We start from the raw sequence: 17,363 nt of genomic DNA, 5'->3' as shown, positions 1-17,363 counted from the left end.
ATCGAAATGCGACCGCCGTGGCCGGGATTCCATCCCGCGACCTCGTGCTCAGCAGCCCAAGACCGTGTCCACTGAGCAACCAAGGCGGGTAGAGAACCAGAGGAACAAAACCAGAGCGAACCAGAGAGCGTAGACACTGTTATCGGCATGTTCAAGAAAGCGCACGAAGGTCTAGAATTCACGTACGAGACTCCTACCGAAGGGCGATTGCAGTATCTTGACACAAGCATAAGGCTCAGCGGCTCTCGCACGTGCTTCAAAACTAGAGGAGATGAAAAAGTCCTGCGGCATGTCTTGCCATTGAAAATTAATAAAATGAGGCATTGTCAAGGCGTGCATCAGTCAAGCATTTGAAAAATCATGCCGCTGTTCTGTGGGGTAGAGCATTAATTTGCGCGTAAGTCGCTTAAATAACAGTGGGTACCCCAAAAGCATGGTGGTTCAAATCTGTGAAAACATGTTGCCGGAAATCAGGGCGAACAGAAAAGGGCATAAAACAGGAAATAGAAAAAAGAACGCGTGGTGTTGCTTCGCATACATGGACTGTCACACAGAATAAAAACGACAGCGCCCAACGCCACGAAGTACTGTTCTCCGCTCCTCAAAAGCTAAAATGCATGTGCAAGAGGATGAACGCTGGAACCCCCCCTCCCCCACAAAAAAAAAAAAAAAAAAGAAACGAGTGCAACATTCTCTCAGACTAAGCACGTGAAAAAGTGCGCGGAATGGGCTAGTTGCGTAGTTTACCACATCCCACTAGATTTCGGTAACGTGTATATTGGGCAAACGGGACGCTGCACCTAAACGACAGATTAAGGGAGCACAAATACACGAGCCAGCTCCTGACAGCACCTAGCCACTTGGCCAGGCACTGCAAACAGTGCAAATGTGCTCTACGCAGCTAGAAAGCACCAAAGCCATTGGCGCAGCAAAAACGATAACGTAGCGGAAAATATGGGAAACACTTGCGATAGCAAAAGAAAAATAGTGCGGAAGCACTCCGCCCATCATGTTCATCGAAGCTGGGGTCGAGTATGCTAGGGCCCACGGGTGCAAGTGAACGCTGCTGTTCCGGTCCACCGCACCATCACATGTCGTCACCTTGTCATACCTTATAGCCCCCCCCCCCCTCACTTTGTATATAAGCGTGTTCTCTAACTGTATTAAATGAGTTGGCAGTTTGCGCCCCGTACGTTCACGTTTAAATTTGTTCCGTTATGTTCGCCCATCATTTCTTTCGTCAGTGTAACACTAAGCGCAATGCAATCATGAACGTGCACCAGCTAGCCCCGTTCGTGGCTTTACTGACCATACAGTTCGCGTTTCCCTCACTTACGCTCGCCGACTATAATCGAATACAACTCAAGTCTGCAGTGAAGCCCCGGCCACGTCCTTATAACCGCCAGCTACTTTTCCTCCGCGAAGTTGCAAATAGATCGGACTTCAAACTTTCCCTGTTACCTAAATAAGGCTGTAACCACAAAAATAAAATTACAAGCGCGTAATTTTGTACGCTTTCACTCGTGTATTATAGCGGAACGGCGAAAGCCTAATTCTTTATTGAACTGAAATAAAGCGTTTGCTTCGCTGCAACTATTTATTGCAAGGTTTCACTACAGTTGGCTTTGAGTTTCATCAGTAAAACGGTGTCAGCAGTGGAATGAACCGTATCGCGGACTTTTGAAGAGTGAAACATATGCTCAGACGCCACACACTTCGTCCATGTCTGTTGCACACGTCATCGCTTCCGCCGGTGAAGACTCTTCAAGAACAGCAACCGCACCGGAGGTATCAAGGACGACGCCATTTTGAAAGGTTCATATGACGACGATGTCCGTGATTGGCAGGCGGAGTAACACAGGCGGAGTAGCACAACTCCGTGTGCCTTGGTTGCCAACTGCTGTTCTTTTTTAGCTGTATCCTACTGTACATATGCAGAACCCAACAATCACCATGTCGTAAGCTGACGTCGAATGGCGGTTGCAGAATTCAGGCCGCGGCCGTCGTACGATCGTCTTCCGTGCGTTCGTCATCGAGCTGCCGTCGCAGCAGTAGCGCACCCTCGCGACCTACACGCAACTACTCAATTTGCGCAAACACGCTGGCCCACCACGGGTGTCAATTTGCGGAACCCTAAACAATGCTTCATAGCCAGCTACGTGCAAAAAGGCTTCTCATAACATCGATTCCCACAGTGCGTGGAACGTGAGCAATGTTTTCGGCTCATTTTTTTGCCAGCCGGCGTCGCGATCTTCCCACCCGCACGCACGTGGCCTGGCCTGTCAGTCACGACAGAAATATGTCGCTAATTTGTGAGCAGGACTTTTGCAAAACCTTTGTAAATGTTGTAGCGAATTCACGTATGCTGTAAATTCACCCATCAAGTTTGTCCGACTTAGGCGCTAGGTGCTCTAAAGGACGCAGTTCACAAAACTGTGAAATATGTTTTTAGGTGCCGAACCTGGGATTTGTAAACTTCGTGCTTCTGTTTTATTCGAATATATTGCCGATCTTTTACAGTTAAGAAAATACATTCCAGGCATTAAATTAAAATTCTGCTCCCTGCAGTCGCTACAATCTAACTTTCACTCTCAAATGCTAAACAGAAATCCTTCAAATCGGCCCAGCGTTTGTATGGGCGTAGCGACAGTGCAATTTCAACCGACGATTACGTCGCTCCTAAGTGAAAAATCCCCCCCCCCCCAAAAAAAAATAATTTTACCTGCATGATTTATAAGGTTCCCGCATCCGTATATGAGCGTCTTATTGTATTCTAGACTCTTCAGCTTCCCTTTGAGGCACTTATGGCGCTTATCTCTAAAACAGTTATTCACAGAATTCTTTCAAAAAGTACCTGCTTGCAGTCTCACGGGCTGCAACTTGTAAATCACAATATGTGCCTTAAACCAGTTCAAAACCTAAGAAGTGCATTTTAGTAATTAGTCAATTATGTATTTAAATATTTATGCATATAATGTCGAGTAATCTAGCTCAAGGACTAGAATTGTGCGAGAAACACCCATTACATCACAGACGTTAATGTTACTGGTCTGTATAAGCAGTCGATGTACGACGGCTTATTTCCACTTGCCACGTTACTTGTCTACGAAATTTATTCTCCCTGTCTACCACAACAGGAGTGTGTTCCTCGCATAGTTCGAGCTAGCACTGGCGAACCGTTGCAGACAGTATATTCGTCTAGATCTTCTATGTGCACCATCACCAGCTGGCCCGATTTTCCGATCTCAGTGATACCACTTCTAATACAATCAATCAATTACTTATTTTGATCTCTGCTATCACTATATGTCTATATTTAGGCTACTCCCCAGCCACGCCTTTTTTCCCTTCCCATGTGCCGCTAATTCGTAAATACAGCTTACACGTCCCACCTTTGTAACTTGGGCGTCTCCAATTCTGGGAAGTGGCGCCATCTAATGTCGCGCAGGGCTTTTCCCTCATGTGCGGCTGGTTGCGGCGGCGCTTGGTTGTGCGAGAAGAGCCCTTTGCCGAGCTGCGCCCATTTTTTTTTTAGTTTTGGTTGGTTAGCGAGCGCGGGCTAACTGAACAATAACCATTTATTTTAAGCCCGAATGTGCCCCTTCGAGTTATACGCCGGTTGAAGAGTTTAGTCCGGAAAATACGGCACTTCCAGATCGGCAGAGAGGTCGTAGAAAACACGGACACAAACGAAAACGAGAAGAACGACCCAAACGCCTTTAGAGAGTGGGTTCTGGCGTTTTTTTCAGCCAAAACCATGATCTGGTTATGAGGTACGCATTCTGCGGGACCTTCCCAATTTTAGTGGGACTTGCATGCAAGGAGGGGTGGGGGGGAGTATTCTGTAAGAAACTAAGAGTCCGCCTAGCGGACTATCCATTTCGTCCATCTCTGATTGGCTGGGCAGGGGTACAAGTCAGACGGAGACTGGTCGGGAGGCAGGCGCTTTCGACCAGTCTCCTTCTCACTGGTAGCCCAGCCCAGCCGATCAGCACTTCAGTGACGGCCGAAATTAACAGTCCACTAGGTGGAGTAACTTTAATTATGGGGTTTTACGTGCCAAAACCACGATCTCATTACGATGCACGCCCCAAGGTGGACTGCTGATATGCAACACAACTATTGGATCAATAACCTGGGCACACGCCACACATGCGACCCTTTCTTTCCTCTTTTGTGCTCTTTCGTGTGACACGGGATCAGAAGCTTGGTTCTCTGCAGCCATTTCTCCGAGAACGTGCAATGCCGTTCTCACCTTGTCTTGCCTGCTGTCCTGGATTTGGAGGGGGGGGGGGGTGGTATTCCGCAAGTGCCCACCAAGAAATATATAATCATATGCCTAGTGGACTGTCCGCTTCAGCCGCCGCTGATTGGCTGGAACTGTAGCAGCGATCAGTGAGGAAGCAAGCGCGAAAGAATGAGCTCAGCGTTCACGTCTAAAACCTTTTCTTAGCTACAGTGGCCTAAATACGCAAGAAATTGAAATATGTGACGTCACACTGACGTACAGGCACTGGAAAACACCGCGCGAAGTTCAATAAGCGCTACTTCGATCTTTATTTTTACTTTTAATATCACTAGAGACCGTGTGTTCAGGAATTGAAAACCTGTTTTACGCCTATAAGAGGAAATAAAGCAGTCATCTAGGGCGTATATATGATCCGAATATTGTCCTTTAGGTATGTACAGGCTAAACTAATAAGAACTTACACTGTGCGTAGGAGGAGAAATCATGACTCAAGGAACGCAGCCCACTAAACCCTTGTTTTGTGAAATTCATTTTAGTTTCTCGATAAAACGGAACGGGGTAAGTAGCGTAGATTACAACATTCGTCTTAAATTCAGTGCAGCTCGCCAACACGAGTGACGAAGAAGCACTACCTCAAGATTTTTCTGGTTTCCTGCAGCGCCCTTCTCCGCCGAGCACTAGTTTTTATGCAGACACGAAAAGCACGACATCCGCCGATGTTGGTGGCACGTACCTCGTGTTTGTATATGTATTCATCTTTTGATTTGTTCGGCGATCGCGAAACAAACGACAGAAACAGGAAGTGCACAGCACACTTGCGTACGCGCACTTCTGTTTCTGTCGTTTTCGTGTTTTGTGAGCGCCGCACAAATCGAAAGATGAATACATCTACCAACTCGCACAGTTTTCAATCCCAATGCGCACATACTTCGTAAAGTTCGATGATCAAATGGCCTCTGGAATCGCAGAATGTTCGCCGGTCAGAACCTTCGGCAGTGATTTTTCGGCAGCGAAATTTCGGCAGTGGAGCCGAGATTTTTGTCAGAGGCAGATTGAACTGACTCCATCAGCGACAGGTCCACTGGGGATGGCGACGAATATTTCCTGAATGTCCAAAGTGAGCCCAACACTCCGGGTCAGAGTTGCATCCGAGCATTCAAGTTTCTTGATGCTGCCTGTTAAAAACGTGAAGTGAACGCACAAGTACATTAAGCCACCTTCAAGTGCGTCGCCACGCAGAGCAGTTTTGAACATTTCATCATCATCATCATCAGCCTCGTTACGCCCACTGCAGGGCAAAGGCCTCTCCCATACTTCTCCAACAACCCCGGTCATGTACTAATTGTGGCCATGCCGTCCCTGCAAACTTCTTAATCTCATCCGCCCACCTAACTTTCTGCCGCCCCCTGCTACGCTTCCCTTCCCTTGGGATCCAGTCCGTAACCCTTAATGACCATCGGTTATCTTCCCTCCTCATTAAATGTCCTGCCCATGCCCATTTCTTTTTCTTGATTTCAACTAAGATGTCATTAACTCGCGTTTGTTCCCTCACCCAATCTGCTCTTTTCTTATCCCTTAACGTTACACCTATCATTCTTCTTTCCATAGCTCGTTGTGTCGTCCTCAATTTGAGTAGAACCCTTTTCGTAAGCCTCCAGGTTTCTGCCCCGTAGGTGAGTACTGGTAAGACACAGCTATTATATACTTTTCTCTTGAGGGATAACGGCAACCTGCTGTTCATGATTTGGGAATGCCTGCCAAACGCACTCCAGCCCATTCTTATTCTTCTGATTATTTCCGTCTCATGATCCGGATCCGCCGTCACTACCTGCCCTAAGTAGATGTATTCCCTTACAACTTCCAGTGCCTTGCTGCCTATTGTAAATTGCTGTTCTCTCCCGAGACTGTTAAGCATTACTTTAGTTTTCTGCATATTAATTTTTAGACCCACTCTTCTGCTTTGCCTCTCCAGGTCAGTGAGCATGCATTGCATTTAGTAGCTGTTAATAACCGCCTTTACGCCGGGAAAACGTTTGTGTTAATAATCGGCTGCCTTAAGCCAAGTTCCTCGGCAGTTATAACATTGTGATCAAAATGAGAAAGTGCAAAACTAAAAAAAAAGGAAAATGAGTTTTAGGCTCCGAAAACCTAATATAGGCGCCAAAATAGAAACAGGCAATAATATAGGCACAGGTAACAGTGTCGCTAAAATATTTCTAGACCCATGGTTCATGCCTATATGTTAAATATGCACGATAAGGACGTAAGGAAATAAAGAAGGCATTTCACCTAAGGTTCCTGTCTCTAACTATAATCAATTATTGTGACGAAGTGAACAAAAATAGAGTTTTGAAAGAATCACTTGCCTTGATTTACTGTTTGTCTCAACTGTCTCTTTAAGAATACAATGAACGGTAAATTTGGGTTGTTGTCGGAGGATGGGTAGCTGATTGGATAGTCGGTCATTACGCCACAACGGCCCATGAGGGCACATTGGCATGGCGCATATTTGAGCAACAAAGTGGGTCGTAGTTGTGTTTGGCCACACCCAGTCGTACTTTGCGTCATGTGTTTGTTGTATTCTGGTATAGTGCATCCATGTATTTTTTCCGAATAAGGCTGATAGTAACTTACCCTACTTTACTTCTAGCTCCAGTTAATTGTGTGCAGTTGCAAAGAAGACAGGACAACGAAGTGCGGGCATATCACTTCATATATATTTTATGTATTTCACCATGCACACACGTGGGAAAAAAAATTGTGCACATCCCACTTGAGATAAAGAGTGAAAAAAAAAATAACGTGCACAGTTCGCGCATAACAAAAAATAAAACAGAGAGACAAGAACGTCTAGGAAACGTAAACGCTCTGTCAATGCAATGGCAACAAGGTATATGAGAGGAAGAAAAAGAAGCTGGTCCCCAAAAGATAAAAAAAGTTGACAACACGGGCACTTTTTCTTTTGCATCAAAATACACACACTCTCACACGTACCAACGTACACACATACGCGCACACACACGCATACACACGCACACGTAACACACACACACACACAGACGTTGCAGTCACATGTAAAGTCGATGACTCACGATGGCATGACGGGGCATATATGCTTGTGTTGAACGACTGAGGAAAGCACAAGATGGCGCATAACCGGCCTTTCTCGACGGGATTAGTCGATAACGTGACAAAAGACACGCGTAAAAGAAAACGCGCGGAGAAAAAAAAGAACGACCCCTGCAAAAGAGGTACATGATATCCGATTGCATCTCAACATAAAGTCTAGAGACGACAACGAAAAGCCACCGAAAAGACAGTATTTCTGCTCAAATTGTTGAAAGGAAAGGCACAGAATTGCTAACTGCCACGCTTTCAACGCAAGTCCTGCTTGCGCAACATAGTTCTTCAAACACAAAAGCTGTGTAAAACAACTTCAGAAATCTGACTATGTTCTGTGAAGTTCTCTTTTTTATAGTTTTCTTTACGCCACCGGTGGACGAGAGTCACCAAGCTGTGTGTGCCATACTGACATCATTCAGTGACCTCAGTTCAGTTAGTCTACGCAAAACTGGGAAAACAACTCGCGGACCTCCAAACTTTAAGTTGACCAACAGATTTTTATTTAAATGTGACTACCATCCTTAAGTTTGGAGATATGACGGTTAAAGAACTCTGTTGTGAAGAAAGCGTGGCTTAACAACTTCAACACTTTCTTATGTGAGATAGTAACCACCATTAAAACACAGTAGATGTACTGGCCAACAGCTGCGTAAGCGATGAAAACGTGGCTTAACAACTTGAAAACTTCGTTTTGTGAGACAGTAGCAACCAGTAAAACATAGTAGGTGTACTGACCAACAGTTGCGTAAGCAAACACTGCGCAAGAGCCCCGTGAGTGAAAGGAATCGGCAACCACTGGCAACGCCATCTATGAACAAGAAATCAAGCGGACTATTTACAGCAACACAGGCCGACGTGTGCGCAGCCCGTTCAGTTCTGGCCATTTAATGCTATGTCATGAATGCACGCGTCCCCAAAGAGATACAACACAGTTGTCGCGCTTAGAAAACAATTTCTTTAAGCATGTGCGTAAGGACACAATGGAAAAAAAAAGCCCCGACTGCGCAGACAGGTGTTCTTTATATGTATTTAATGGAAAAAATGTGATGAAAGGTTCCAGAAATGGGCATCGAGGCGAATTGGTGCTGCAAGCGAAGAGTTGAAACGCTCATAGCTGTTGCCTGTCATCGTGATGTATGAGGCGAACGTACAAAAATAGAGCACTATAAAACAATACAAGCGCGCACAAACATGTGGAAAAGAGCACCAAGAAAACAATGTCCCCGAAAAGGGACATTGCGATTCCGTAGGTCTTCGATGTCGACTGTCTTTTGCCGATAAAATATACTCGTTTTCCTTTTTGATGACCACATCTGTCAATGACCTTCTTAATGACCATTCTAAGAGCAGGCCTCGTTACAAGTTAATGAAACACTCAGTTGAAAAGGTCAGCGCGACTGACCTGTGAGGTTATACAGGTACAGTATGGAGACCTACAACGAGAGAAGACTAGCTACGATCTGCAGATGTGAGTTCGCGAAGGTAGAGTAACAATGGCGGCTCAAGAATACGTTGTACCGTCAATATAACAATGGCGTTGCCCGTAAAAGCCTCAGACTTGCCCTAGTACGCATTGCGATGCGTTAAGTTGCCTTTGAACCGCTAGAAAGTGCACTCCTATGATATAGCGAGACGGTTACGCTCGGTCACTAAAACAACTGACTCCGTGGTAACATGCCGGATCCGTAATTCTAATTATTTCTAGGTGAAACAGTCAGAAATAACTATAATAACGCCGTTCACGATCGTTTGATTTCAGTGATTCGGTGATTCCGAGTGACGAAGAATAAATAAAATACGCAATCATCTAGCAGTCGGTGACTCGGCGTACGGCAAGATGCAAGGAATACGACTGCTTGTACTCGCGGAATCCCTCTTTCAAGCTTTAGACGCCATGGCTGAGTGAGCCGGCTTCTGCAAGCGCACAAACACTATACAGCGCAGTGCTTACTCTTCGAGCCTTACAGAACCAGTGCAAAAGCGGGAAGCCCCGAACTACAAACTAAAGAGCTAGACACAGCGCAGGAAACTGCCTTCCCATAAAAAAAAAAGAACGGCCTCTACAATGACCTCTCTTGTGTACAGCGCCAACAGCTATATAGAAAGTTTTGATATGTTGTACAACGCGTTACACATAAATCTTTTCTCTTATACGTGGTATATAGATACATCTCTATTTAATTTCTATACAAACAATATATGTATTACGACGTTGTTAGGCATGACGGGGAAAAAGAAGATTACTCTGCAATCGTATGTACACGTTTTCTACGCTATCATATAGTGCGATATCGGAAGTACGTCGGCGATAACGTTCGAGAAACCTGTACAAAACTCGATATGGGTGTAGAGCTCAGAAAAGCTTCCTTATGGTGTGCTAGTCGCTCATTCTAGCCCCCCTGTTTTATAGTCTCGAAGACATGAAAATGTGCAGACTGTTTCAATGAAGGCTCTAAAATAACTCGCTCAGATATATTGAAAGCGGCAAAAGGCTATTTAAGCAGTGACACTTAGAATGTAACAGGGACACTTTCTATGCTGAGCTAGTTGTGTGTGGTTGACGCTCTCGTCCTTCTGTAGTACACACAATCATGCACGGTACATGGCACTGGTATTTTCACAGGTCATCGCCGTCAACCAATTCAATGGCCAACTGCAGTGAAATTTTCGGTTGCGTAGAAAGCCTAGTCTCAGCCAGTGTAGTTCTGAGCGGCTTCCGCTAAAAATTTTGCACTTAGGATACGACCGAATGTGGCGCGAAGAGATCGCGAAATAATATCTATTGTTTTTATATCAGAACTCAGCAAAATGGCGCCATCACCGCTTGCCTAGAAATCACGGAAATTCTGGAAAGTTGAAAACCTGCGCGGGGCCTGGACACGGCCTCCAAGATCGCGCTACGTGCGCTGTGGGTCGATAATCTCGGAGGCCATGTTGTAGGATTGGCGTCATATTTCCTAACCACCAAAGTGGCCGCGTCGCCTGATAAGGCGCTGAGTAACCGCTATCACTACAAAAAAACATGAAATTACCAGTTCTGTACCTTCGCCAAGATTGCTTTCGAAAGTATGCGCTACTAATTTATAATGAGTGCAACCAAACTGAAAGTTCAGTGCAGTTCGCCTTTGAAGACCTCTTCTATAGATTTACGATTAGTCTTGTCTTGCATTAGTTGAACCCATTCCGTGGAAACTGAGGATCAAGGTTTAATTGCAAGATTAATGTTGGAGGTAGATAATGCACTCTAACAACGGAGACAGTGATGCCAACTCATTCTGCGGTTGCAACATCTTGTTCCATGTTTATATTGACATTCAAGAGTTCGCGTACCACCAGCAGTCGGTTAGCTAGCCTTGCAAAATTCATGCACACTTTTCAATTGCATCTGAACAGAAAGTGCATTGAAGGCACCAAAACTCAACAGGAACACTACACAATTTCTATAACCCTTGTAAGGACGTTCTGGGCAAGCGCAGAACGACCGCAGTCTACCAGGGAAAGTACGGGAACTCTAAGAAATGTAGTCGAATAGGAAGCCAGCACTTGTAAAAAGGTGTAGTGAGAACTCCCTTTGCTCATGGAGTTTAGAGGAAGCTAGCGTGCTGAAAGAAGAGCGCGTTCGAAGTTCCTGCCGAAGTTGTAAGGCGCACGATAATTCTGCTTCAGCGAGTGCGATGACCACCGGGAATGAAAGCTCAGAATGTTAATTAGAGGTGCACGGTATACATGGACAATGTTTTAGTCCATGCTGTACGATAATAGGTGATGAATAGGACTATCCGTAGAGAGCACACCTGGTATCAGCAATAATAATTGCAGAGAGATTGCACATAGTCTTCATAAAATGTCTGTCTGAAGGTTACAGAAAATATTCTATCACGACTTTTTTTTTCTCTGTTTTCTTTTTTTTTGCGTGGGAAGTCACCAAGGCACGGCCGAGATCACGAAGGCGACACTGTCAATAAATGCCTTCGTTTCAGAAGTTCCATAAGAGACTGCATTGTAGTGCATAAGATGTAAGTACCATGACCTTATATCGCAATAGCGATAATAAATATACCTTCGTTTGGAGAGGATTCACACGCCTTCTCGTTCCCTTTTAAGTGGTCAGTGTGTGATCGTAGGAAAAGCTGGAATACCCGCAAGCCAAGTGCATCTTCAGCATATTAACCTAACGGGACTCAGGTGTTTCTTAAACACAACATTTTGAATATTTTTTGAAGTTCTGAATATTTTCACGCTTGGTTTATATTAAAACACGAAAACAAATTTCAAGCCATAACCATTCGACCAGATAAGATAACGGAGATACAAGCCATTATCTTCGTCGGTTCTTGGTCTGTTGACGCAATGATATAGCGTAAAGCAACTTATGATTGCCCTCACCATGAACGCATTGGCGATGAGTAAGAGTGGCTAATGGAAGTTGCCCTGACGATTTTGTTCTTTATCACCGGTGTGGCGACTGCAGTACGTTGTTCACCGAGCAGTGTTGCACTAAAGCCATTATTAACATTCAAATTAGTTGTCACTGATGGGAAGTTGTGCATGCGCAAGTTTAACACCAAGAACCTACTAACCAGTAAACAGATGCAATGTGGCAAATTTCAAGAAGTCAAATGGGCTCTTGGCTTTTCGTCAGAAATATGCTACCTTTTCTTACTACGAAATCGTGTCACCTACATCCACCGCTGAGTGTTTAAGCTTGAAAAGAAATCGGCAATAGTGTTAAACGAAGTTGTAGAATAACGAAATTCAGTGAGATTCAACAGACATATCTCGATGACGTATACGACGATAACCAATAATAACCAAGGTAGCCGAGCCCGTCATGGCATCTTATACTGCACGTCTAATGGCATATATATGGTGGTTATTCTTTTGAAACAGACACGTCTTCCACGGTCTGGTTACGGTATGAAAAAGCTTCTAACGCTTCTAATATAGTAAGGCTACGTAACGATATTAGTGAAACACAAGATGTTAGCTTTTACGCAACTGAAAATATGTCACGTTGATTGAATGCCTTTCACAAAGACAATTTTCCTAACTAGCGACAATATGAACATTGCTAGTAACTACAATTTAGCCTTGAGCAGTTTTTCTGAAGAACTACGCGAAAGAACAGCAGTTCAATTTTTTACACAATACTTCTTTCTTCTAAACCTTGGAATGAAAATTTCGGGTATGCAGGTGTACTGCTAGAGTTCGCTACTTGCGCGCAAAATTTTTCTAAACGAAGTACTTTTGCAAAACATGACCTGGAGATCAGGTTAGGTTAAGTCCAGTCATTCCGAAAGTGGAAAAGAAGATATCACTAGTTTAACATGCCAATTGAGCGAAAGCTTAACATTTCGAGCACTAAGAAGGATGCCAGACTCAACTAATCTACAGTAGCAGTCTCGATGTTCGCTTGAGATAGCGAATACGATTAATAAGGAAGTGTGGTTGTAAGGTGTTCTGTGCTACTTGCGTTCAAACGTGCTCTCTAAGAATTACACACCATTCACAATTGTAAAACTAACGCATGCTATTAACATGTATCTTGACAGAAACGATATTGAAATAATCCAAAGCTCAATAGGAAGACATCAAAATTTCTATTACTTTTGTCAGGAAAAGATTACTTGGTCTCACAACAATAACCGTCATTAGTGGCGCGTGCAACATTTATCTAGCACGTTCCTGTCAAAAAACGCTATGCAATGTTGAGATGCACATGCTGTTCTTCAAGGACAGTATCGGGCTTGCAAAACACACTAACGATATTAAATTGTATATTAATAAAGAAATCTAACGGAAATACCAAGCATTTTTGCAAGGGAAGAAAACGCCTGTAAGATTGCTGACACTCGTTGGCGGTAGGACAAGGACTAACGGGTATGAAACCTGCTCATAGTGTAGGTGAACACTGTGACTTTGAATCCAACATATACTGCTTCACTTTCTTGCGATCGTGAAAGTGCGCAGTTGAGAACCATTAAAACCCGTTTCGGTTCTTTGTTTATATTCTGGAAGCGAGAAGGCACTTGATTCGACACAGCAATGGGGTCTCCCGTTGAGTAATGCATATACCCGAGGCGCGATTTGCACGAAGTCCCTATATCAAAACATTGCACTTGAGAACAAGCTAAAAAATTATGTTTTATCATTGTCACCAGCGTTGCAATTCACAACGCCCCCTTCAAAAAAAAAAGAAAAAAAAAAACAGTATGGCTACGCACTTGGATCACGTGACATCAGCTCGCAACGGAAACAGGTCTCGTGAAACTCGTAAAAGTGAGCAATGGGAAAGTGAGAGCGCGCGTTAAAAATATCGGCGTACGCCAAAATGCGGTAAAAAACACGTGCAGCAATAATTGTCACTTTCGAGACTAGCAAGTTTTATAAGCCTTCTTGTTGAGGATTAAAATACATTATGGCTCGAGAAAAAAAAAAAGAGCCTAAATTTGTCTACAGGTTGTATTCCAACGTTTTGCAACTCCCTTCTCTGATCACAGGTTCTGTCAGTGCTACCGAGAAGCGCTTGAAAATATCAGTTTCATTTTAATCTAATGTTTTAAATGTGATTCAACGATTTCTGATTCGTGATGAACATTGGCAGCTAATCTAATGAACACATAAGGTGCGTCACATTAACGCAAAAACCATGTGATATAAAATGACAATCCGGAGCAATAAAAAACGCTGCCAACTACAGAACTTTCCAAGCAGCCGCTGTATAACAGTCTAATGGCAAATAAGAGTGCTTTAAGCTTCACGGGTTTCATACGGTGAATGAGAATAGATCATAGTTTTACAAACTATGACTTCTGATCAAAATCGTAGCCGATTATCCTCCGCAGTTTAAGGTGATTCGCACAAATGAAGGGTACGAATGAATAAGAAGAAAAGAAAGACTTCAAAGCAGTGATATATTATTATCACATCATTGCACGTTACGCTGAGCTCGGTGAGCAAAATAGAGCGGCAAAAGGCAGAAACACTAAGAGAGTTCTTAAGACAACGTCAAAAGCGAGGTGGCCCATTGCATCTCGTGGTTTTCACCCCCCAAAATAAAAATAAATGAAAAAAGATAAATAAAACCATTACGCGTCTGGTAACGAATGTGACAATGGCAATGATCATTAACACTTCTTTCTGGGCGAGTCGGTGCATACTTCACATAAAAACTGTAACAGCGCAAACACATGCAACCACAACGTATCAAGGACGAGACACAAGCGCTGGGTGTCAACTAAACTTTATTGACGGAAGACGGATACCTTATATAAGGGGGAAAGGCAGAAGTGAAGGGGTAAGGGAGTGATGCAATCGGGGGAAAAGTCATTGCGCATCGTTGAATGAACGTGCCGGCAGTCAACGGAATCAGGCGCAGAAAAACAAGAAAACGAGAAAAAAAAAAACACTAGAATAAGGTGAGGGATACTAACATACAATGAAATCAGTAAGCGGTCGCCTCCAAAAATTGAAGCTCTGCATCAAAAAGCGATACAGAAGGGGTGCTTAGGCACTTGCTGCCATATTTCTGCATGTGGAACGCTTCCAAACTGACGCGCGCCGTCGCGTCGCCACTCTTGCCGAGAATCTTCGTCTCTCCCAATCGAGCCTCGCATGCTGTGCGTTCAATTACGTGCGCGACCAAATGTGCGTACTTGTCCTTTAAGTTAAGAACAGTGTCCTTTAAGAACATGCCCGAAATTTAAGTAACTTAAAGGACAAGTACGCACATTTGGTCGCGCACGTATTTGAATGCACAGGATGCGAGGATCGATTGGGAGGGACGAAGATTCTCGGCAAGAGTGCCGACGCGACGGCGCGCGTCAGTTTGGAAGCGTTCCACATGCAGAAATATGGCAGCAAGTGCGTAAGCACCCCTTCTGTATCGCTTTTTGAGGCAGAGCTTCAATTTTTGGAAGCGACCGCTTACTGATTTCATTGTATGTTAGGATCCCTCACCTTATTCTAGTTTTTTTTTCTCGTTTTCTTGTTTTTCTGCTCCTGATTCCGTTGACTGCCGGTACGTTCGTTCAACGACGCGCAATGTCTTTTCCCCCGATTGCATCACTCCCTTCCCCCTTCACTTCTGCCTCCCCCCCTTATATAAGGTATCCGTCTTCCGTCAATAAAGTTTAGTTGACATTCAGCGCTTGTGTATCGTCCTTGATACTTTGTGGTTGCATGTGTTTGCGCTGTTACAGTTTGTATGTCAAAACGGCAATGAACCGGCCGTATGCTTTAAAAACAAAATAAAAACAAAACATACTTAGATTTAACGCAAGACAACCTGAAAGAGGTTAGTTGCAAGCGGCTGCGATTTCGTTGAATTAATAGAAATTTTTTTTTCTTCCTGCGTATTCATCCCAAATTAGTAAAGTACCGCACCTAGATAACACAGGCATATTGTAATAGTTAGAATGAGAAACCTATCGCAGGGACAGCTAAGAAAAAAAAATCTTAACCCGAATGCACCCACCTGGAGAAAAAGAAAGGACCACATTGCCACAAACAACCCCTTCTTGTTAACCTTGGCTGCAACAGTGTCCGGAAATAAAGTTGAGAAAATTTCAATAATAAAGCGAGACCTAATGTGTTCTCAACACAAAGCATCGTGTCGCCTTGGTGATCATATTTACCCGAAGTGCGCTAATGATAAAATTTTTGAAACAAGTGCAAGGCTTCCGAACGTTAACACGGCATTCGGTATGGTAATTTTGCTGGTCCCATGTCTCGGACAGGCCTAGCTTTTCCGGTTGATGCACGGTCTAAATTGTGAACAAAGCTAACTGATACCAATAACGAAGCAAACAAATATATTCATTTTGCAGAAGTTTCGTAAGGCTTCCAATGTACAAAGTGCAACTCCGTAGTTGCATACGAAATGTTTCAGAAGGGATGGCGCTCTCGCCAAAACATTCTGTACGCGTCGCAAAACAGCTGTTCTCAAACTCATTCACGGACATTTTGACCTCGGTCCTGGCCATGTCGAAAGAATAAAAATTGATTGATAGACTGATTGGCAGCCTCATTATAGCAGGAAGGGTGTACCGGGAAATGAAGGACAATGACGGTTCGGGGGATACGCGCTTGTGATTCCAAGCGAACTGAGCAACGTTCAACGAAGGTGGTTGAAGCCACAGACAGCGAGCGACAAATGTGGACATCATGAAATTGATAGCGGGCTCGTAATTCTTGAATTTCCCCAGATGTGATGCATTCGTAGACGGAGCTTACAAAGCGCTGATAGTATGGGACAAACTGCGATACATCCAGAGTCTTTGACAAAGAAGGTTGGACATGGAGGGCACATTGAGGAATGACTTGCAACTCTACAGCCCACTCTCACCGAAAAACAGAAAGCGATTTGCCCGCCAATAAAGAAAAAAAAATCTCCAAACAACTTCGCCACGATGAGGGAAACAAGTGATGCTAACGGAGTGAACCAATGTTACAATGTTCTTTGCTCGATGACAATAAATTATTTGTGAGCAGCCTACACTGGCTGCCATATATGAAATTGAGGCGCATATGCACGGTTGCTAAATAGCTGCCTGCCCATTTTTATATGCAAATATGAATACAGTACAAGCGATAATTTTTTTTGGTATTTTCAAATGTCGAGGCATTTGATCAGTAAATTCAACACGATACGACCTGAAACACACAGACTGCTTCCTTCGCAGGCCTTGTGAACATCTATGTGCTTGTTAGATTTCTATGAACTTCATGCCACAGACTTGTACACCGAAATCTCATAGATGCCTCTGGAATACCTTTCGAAGCGAAAGTACTCGACGAACGACTCCACAGCTTTGTACAATGTATGTTCGCATTGTTAACACGATGTTCCGATGAAGCCTGTTGGCTGACGTTAGCGTCACCTGATCCCTCAACGGTTAACACATCACACAGCGCATTCGCGGCTCGAAAGGAGTTGACGCGCACTCTTTCATAACTAAAGAAATGTAGCGAAATAAGAAGAGAGTAAAGA

Source organism: Dermacentor variabilis, chromosome 11, assembly GCF_050947875.1.
Source record: "Dermacentor variabilis isolate Ectoservices chromosome 11, ASM5094787v1, whole genome shotgun sequence".
Taxonomy (NCBI): Eukaryota; Metazoa; Arthropoda; class Arachnida; order Ixodida; family Ixodidae; genus Dermacentor; species Dermacentor variabilis.
Note: the sequence above shows the minus strand (reverse complement) of the source record.